Raw genomic sequence first — 7,591 nt, forward strand, 5'->3', positions numbered from 1 at the left:
GTCACTGGGGCCTGATCTGGAGCAGTTTCAGAACAGTGGAGGGGACAGAGGCCATGTCACAGAGGGGGAGGAGTAAGTGGGTGTAGAGTTCAGTGAGAAAGACCTGACCATGAAAGGGCGGAGGAAAGAGAATTCTAGATAAGGAGAATATCAGATCCGGTAATGTAAATTTTTTTTTTTTTTTTTTTTTTTTTTTGGTAGTTGTTAGAAGAGATGTGATCATGTCTATGTGCTGAGGGAAAAGAGCCAGGAAAGGATAAGTTGAAGACCTAGAGGAGAGAGTAAATAATTGATGAAACAGGGCTTGGAGGTGGGACTGGAGTCCAGAGTTCAGGTAGAGAGATTCCCTGGGACAGGCCAGGCTGAGCCACTTTTCCCATTAAGAACAGAGAGAAGAAAAATGACTATTATATGAATTAGGGTAGGCTAAACCGCTGTAACAAATAAACCCTAATTTGTAGTGACTCAAACACAAAGTTAATTTCTCACTTAGGTCATAATTAGGGCAGTTTTTACAGAAAAGCAGGCAGCTATTTTCCACGCAGTTATTTAAGGACCCAGGCTGATGGCAGCTTTGCTCTCCTTAACATATGGTTTTCATATCATCGAACAGTTTGCCAGAGAGGAAAGATCGAGTGATGTGCATGTGGGACATTTTTACAGACCAGGCATGGAAGTGGTATACAATGCTAATGCTCAAATCCCATCGGCAAGAAATTTAATCACATGATAACACCTAACTGCAAGGGAGGTTGAGAAATTCAGTGAAGCTGTGTGTCCAGGAGGAAGGGAGGAATTGATTCTCATTGACAGCAGTCTCTGCCATAGCTGGGGAGGCACATTCATTTCATTTGCACATGGGCAGCAGAAAATTGAGAGATTTTATGAACAAAGACCTCCATTTTCCTTGTGACGTAGAAGAGTATGCTATTCACTGAGTACAAATACTTAGGAGAGATAAAGAAGCAAGAATAAGGTTTGTGTATTGATTTTGGGTATCAACAGAGTCATATAGGTCAAAGGAACCAATTCACTTTGAAAGTCTTTAGTGCCACCAAATCAAATCACTATGTGACTTTCTCCATCAGGGCATAGTAACCTGCAGGGGAAACAGGGAAGGCAGGCACTGGACTGTTCCATGATTGAGGGTTGGCAGGTGGGGCATGAAAATTACCATGTGTGGAAGGAGGTAGTGGTACAGATGGATAGTGAAGGAAGTCAGCTCAGTAGGGGGCTAAGAGATTGGGAGAAAAGGTTTGAGGAAATCTTGGTGGGGCTGAAAAGCAGATACAATGGGAATTAGTAAATGGGAGAGCTATGTTAGGATATTGTGTGCAGAACATCAGATATTCTTAAGTCTCAAGGCTTGAGCTTTCTAAAGTGGAGTCGTTTGGGGATGATGACAAGGTTCAGTGTGACCATGTAGATGAAGCTTAGTGGAGGTAAGAGGCACTGGAGATGATACTATCATGGAACCGTGAGAGGCGGTATTGAGTGAGTCTTACACAAGGTTTCTGAAGTCATCTAGGATGGAGAGGACACCAAGAGTCATCTATGTAAGTCCTTAGAGTTGTGGTACGAGTAACACAGGTGGCAATCTGCCAGGAGTACTTGCTCTGCTCCTCATCAACAGATACATGCAGCAAACAGTGTAATATTGGAGTGATTTACATGTGTATCATGTTCCATACCCCTCTTCCTTACTGGATCTTCAGACCAAGAGTGGGAAGTGTGTAGAACAGCGATCATTACTGCTATGGACTAAATATTTGTGTCCCCCACCCCCTAAATTCATATGTTGAAATCCTAACTTCCAAAGGGATGATATTAGGAGGTAGGGTTTATGGGAGGTGATTAGATCATGAGAGTGGAACTTTCATGAGTGGAATTTGTGCCCGTATAAGAGAGACCCCAGAGAGCTTTCTTGCCCTTACTGCCATGCGAGGACACAGCAAGAAGATAGCTGTCTGTGAACTAGGAAGTGGGTCCTCACCAGACACCAAATCTGCCAACACCTTGACCTGGGACTTCCCAACCTCCAGAACTGTAAGAAATAAATATTAGTTGTTTAAGCCACGCAGTCTGTGGCATTATGTTAAAGCAGCCTGAACAGACTAAGTCAATTACTTTGTAGAAAGTAGCTCTCCTTGCTATTAATGTGTATGTATTTCTTGTATTCTGATGTGCTTATTCTTTGCTTTCAGTGTAAACCTCTACTGTAGATGGATATAGAGTCGTATCTCCACCCAGGAAGGTGGAACTGCACAGTGTTAATCATCCAGGTAGGTGGTTAGATCTCCAGGTAAAGCCCTAACTGAGATGGAACATAGAAAGGCAGAAGAGAAAACCAGGGGGCTTGCCCTCTCACCCCAACACCCCTCCACCTCCACTGAGGTTTGGATTTCCACAAGTCTGTGTACTCCCTAGGGCACTCTGATATAGCAAGGGGCAAGCATCTTCATATGGACTGCAAGATGAAAGTGAGGATTCCAATTTATGAACCAGATAATCTAATGATATAGGGCTCTAACTGCATTTATTTTCCTTCTCCTGCTGTGAGACTTTTTGTATTCATTCATCAAATATTTAGGGAGGGCCTACCAAGTATATGCACTTTTCTGGGGCTGGGAACATGGTGGTAAACCAAACAGACAAAATCTCCGCTCTCTGGAAACTTACATCCCAGTGGAAAAGAGAAAGACAACAAACATAAAAATAAGCAAGAAAATATCATTAGCAATAAGTGCTCAGATACAAAAGCCACCTGCTATGACAGAGACTGACTAGAGAGCTACTCTACTGGACAGGGCAGGCCTACCTTAGAACACAGCAATAAGCAGAGACCACAATGATCAGAAGAAGACAGCCAGGTGAAGATGGGGGAGGAAAAACGGGACAGGAAGAGTGTTACAGGTAGAGGAAATAGCTAATGTTATGTCAGAAATGAGCTTGGTGTGTTGTAAGAATAGAAAGAAGGCCAGGAGCTAAGCTGGGGCGTGGTGAAGTGTGGAGTGGGGAGTCAAAACAGTGAGCAGGATCTGGTCTTGTAGGGCCTCCTGGGGTCTGGGTGTCAGTCCAAGTGTGGTGGGAAGCCTTGAGAGGTCTATAGTCAAGAGAGTCACATGTGCTTTATGTATGAAACAGATCATTCAGCCGCTGTGAGGAGAATAGATTGTAGGGGATGCTAATGTAGAAGCAGAAAATCCAATTGGGGGACTACTGCAAAAGGTGAGGGAAGAGATGGTGATGGCTTGGAATATCAAGGTATCAGGTGTAGAGAAGGAATAAAATTTGGGAAACGTTCTGGAGGTAGAACCAAGAGAATTTGCTGATGGATTGGATGTAAATTTACCAAAATTGAGAATATTGAGGAAAGAACTGATTTGGGGTTGAAAAGTCAAGTGTTCTCATTGGTTTGATGTGGGGAATCACTGAGTTAATGCATGTAAAGTGCTTTCACAGAATGGTACTTGGCATATAGTAAGGGCTCAATAAATGTTATTCATTGTGATACATATTTGCATGAAGGGAACTGTGGCTTGTAGACAGGCAGACCTGTATGCATTGTGGTTTATAGGAGAGTCACAGGGAAAGTATGAGCAGTAAGTGAGAATACAAGTAAGACAGTTGAGAAGGTACCTGGCACATAGTATATGGTTATATTTGTTAAGATTTGGTTCAGCCAAGAGTGACAGAAACCAAAATAACAGTGACTTAATAAAGTAGTTTATTTCTTTCACACACAACCATGGGCAGCCCAGAGGTGGTATGACTGCAATCACCACAAACCAGAGTCCCCCCAGCTTGTTGTTCCACTCAAAGTGGGATTTCCATTCCGTGGTCCAGATGACTATTCCAGCATCAGCCATCATATCTGCATATCATCTAGCAGGAGGGAAGGAAGGCAAAGAGAAGGGCATAACCCCTCTCTCCACGGACACTTGTCAGAAGTTGCACACAACACTGCTGCTTACATTCCATTGACCAGAACTTAAGCACATGGCCACATCTAGCTGCAAAGAAAGGCTGGAAATAAAATCTTTTGTTCCCAACTTAAAAACAGGGAGTTTATTATTACAGAACTGGGTTTATCAACTGGAGCGTTATTGGCCTTTTTGGCAGGACAAATCTTTATTGATGGGACTATCTTGCATGTTTCAGAATATTTACACCTCAAGGCCCCAGATACCACCTAAATGCCAGTAGCACTCTCCCAGTCATTGCATCAACCCAAATGCTCCTACACATTTACAATTACCCTTAAGGGGTGGTGCTATCCTTAAAATTTAGGTTTCTGTGGCAAGGCATCTATTACTGTCTGCCTAGTATATCCTTGCCCAGAGAAACATTCCTTCCTATAGCTGTACGTTGGATGACTGTCCTCTTAGGTGACATCTTTTTATCTAAAATTAAGTAGGATATATTTGTGTGTGTGTGTGTGTGTGTGTGTTTGTGTATAAACATGTTGGATGACCATCTTCTTAGGTGACCAGAATAAAAAGATGGGACTGCATTAAGGCTAAGTAACGGCAGATTGGGAGAGATGGTTACTGGGAGAGAACCAGACCCCATACCCATTAGCAGTCTGTATTTGTCTGTTTCTGTTGCTTAGAACAAAATACATGGAACTGAGTACTTCATAAGAAAATGAAATTTATTGCTTACAGTTTCAGAGGCTCAGAAGTCCAAAGTCCAGGGAACACATCTGGTGGGAGTCTTGGTGGTGACTTCAGTGGTGCAAGGTATCACATTGTGAAATGGCAGAGCAGAGAGCAACCTCCTCATTCAGTCTCTTTTTAAAGTCCTCAGAACCATGCCCCTGACCACCATTTCTCATCCATTCACTACTGCATGGTCCTATAATCCAGTCACCTCTTCAAGGCTCCACCTTTCAATTACCATAATAGGATCTCCCACCCTCTTAACAGTCATAGTGGGGGCCAAGTTTCTAATACATAAAACTCAGAGGATACAATTCAAGCTTCAGTGAGTTTTGGGGGGACATAATCCAGCACACAGCCACTCCTCATTCCTCCTTCCCCCCAGCTACCAGTAATCTACTTCCTATCTCTATGGGTTTGCCTATTCTGCACATTCCGCATACATGAAATCATGCAATATATGGCCATTTGTGATTGGCTTCCTGTACCAAGCATAATGTTTTCTTCAAGTTTCATGTATACATACAGACACGTATTGTATACACACATACGCACACACACACACACACATAGGTATCTCATGAGAATGCAGTTTTTTAAATGAGAAAATTATTACATGCACCATTCTGTACCATGATTTGACAAACTAATTCAGTGCTGAAGCAGGTATGTATATACCTGCACCCCCCCCCCCCCCCCCCCCCCGTGCATCACCAATCTTGCTTACACAGGTGTCTTCATTGTTATCAGTGGGGCGTTTTTTCCGCCCACACCAGTAAGTTGAAATAAATGTCTGTGGTATAATAAAACAAGATATAGTGGGTCTTTGTTTCTGGTTTCTCCTAAAACCCTTGGAATTTTCTGAGGGATAGGAGTGTCTTTGTTATTCATAATGAGTCCCTTTCAATTAATCATAAATTTATGTTAATGAGATGACTCAGGGTAGGTCTTTAGATAGTTTCCTGGGAGAGATGTCCATGTCAGAAAGATCAAGCACGTGATTAGAGGGTTGTAGTTTTCAGTCCTATCCCTCCACCCCTGGGGAGGGGCAAGGAGCTGGAGATTGAGTCCAGTTATGAGGTCATTGGTTTAATCAATTATGCCTACACAAATGAAACCTTGATAAAAACTCTAAGGAGGTTCAGAGAACTTCCTGGTTGGTGAACATACAATATAAGGGGGGAGAGGGCATGGCAGACCCCTACTCCATGGGGACAGAAGCTACCACCTCTCCTCCCCCAGACCTTGCCCTATGCATCTCTTGCATTTGGTTGTTTGTAAGTTGTATCCTTTATAATAAAATGGTACTTGTAAGTGTAGCACTTTCCTGAGTTCTGTGAGTCATTCCAGCAAATTATCAAATCTGAAGAGGGGTTGTGGGAACCCCTAAATTTGTAGCCAAGCCTGCCTATTGGTAAGAAGTGTGAGTGACCCTGGACAATGGCTGGCATCTGTAGTGGGGGAAGTCTTGTGGCACTGAGTCCACAACCTCTGGGGTCAGCACTAACTCCAGGTAGTTAGTGTCAGAATTGAATGAAATTGTTAGTCAACCAGTTGGCATTGGAGAATTTTAAAAATTAAATCATAACTGATTATACATATTTTGGAGGTTCAATGTTGGCGTATGTTGATCAAATCAATATTATTAGCATACATATTATTACAAATTGTACTTATTCTTTATGTCCCTTATCCAATCTCTCCCTATCCCCCTCTCCCTCCCCCTTCCCAACTCTGACAACCCTAGATTTCTTCTCTCCTACTGAAAGAGTAATGGTTACTCTGTTGATTTGTTGCCTAGATGATCTGTCCAATGCTGAGAGACGTGATCGGGTCCCCCAATATTATTGTAGAGCAGATGCTTCTTCTATCACTCTGGAATGGGCTTTGTGGAGAGAGACATCCTCTTCTTTTCTTTGGGCTCCACTGGTGACTCTCCTTCTGACAGTGCATTCAAGTGGCTGGAGGGCCATCTGCATGGTGGTTATGGTGTCTAGCTGCTTTTGCAGCAGCCATGGCTATTGTGTGGCTGTGGTGGTCCACCCACACGGAAGTGGTGTTTTTGGCATGCTCCTTGCCTGGTTGTGGGAGGAGGGGTCAGTCCCAGGCTCCATCTGTTTTTACATTCTAAGATATTGTTGTGGAGCAGTTGGGGGGACGGGGAGGGAAAAGGGGAAGAAAATAGGGTGGGAGGAGGAAGGGGGACATGGTTGAAGCCCATGACACCCCCCTCATTCCTGCAGGGGAGACCAAGGGGCTTCCAGTGGTGGCTTGGCCATTGCTAGGCTGAATGCAGATGTCAGGGGGGTGTGGCTAAGGCCCTTGGCCCCCAACCATCCTGGTTCAGGAGCCTGGGGCACCTCCTGGGACAGCTTGGCAGTCATCACTGGGCGGGTTGTCGGTGTTGCATGGCTGAGGCCCCCAGCCCTCCCCACTCCCTGGCTTGGGAGTCCAAGGGGCTTATGGTTCTTCTAGGTTTTACAGGTGTTCTTTGGTGGTATTAGACTTTTACTAGTTAATATCAAACTTTTTCTCTGGTCTGTGGGTATTTTGTGTTTTCTTTTAGTTCTGTGTTGGGTTATTTGCTGTTCCCACCACTTAAACTCTGCACCGGGACTAATTTGTTGTCCTTTACTTACTTCTAAAATGGGGGAACTTCCTGTGGGGACCAGCACTTGAGCTGTGTGGTTGAGCTAAATTGCTGTTTTGCTGCTGATTCCCTGGGGAAGCCTTTTTGTGCAGCTCAGGTTTTAATTGTTGACCTTGTAAGCACTTCCAGGTCTTGTGAGGTCTGGTACATCCGGGTTGTACATAAACTCTGGTCTGGGCCCGAGTCTTTTCAGCAAACTGCACCCCTGTAGTTCTATATTCCTGACCAGTCTACACAGAGTGGGCCTGCACTGACTGGGGGGCAGATCAGCTGTCCTTGC

The sequence above is a fragment of the Cynocephalus volans genome, chromosome 9, assembly GCF_027409185.1.
Source record: "Cynocephalus volans isolate mCynVol1 chromosome 9, mCynVol1.pri, whole genome shotgun sequence".
In the NCBI taxonomy this organism is placed as follows: domain Eukaryota; kingdom Metazoa; phylum Chordata; class Mammalia; order Dermoptera; family Cynocephalidae; genus Cynocephalus; species Cynocephalus volans.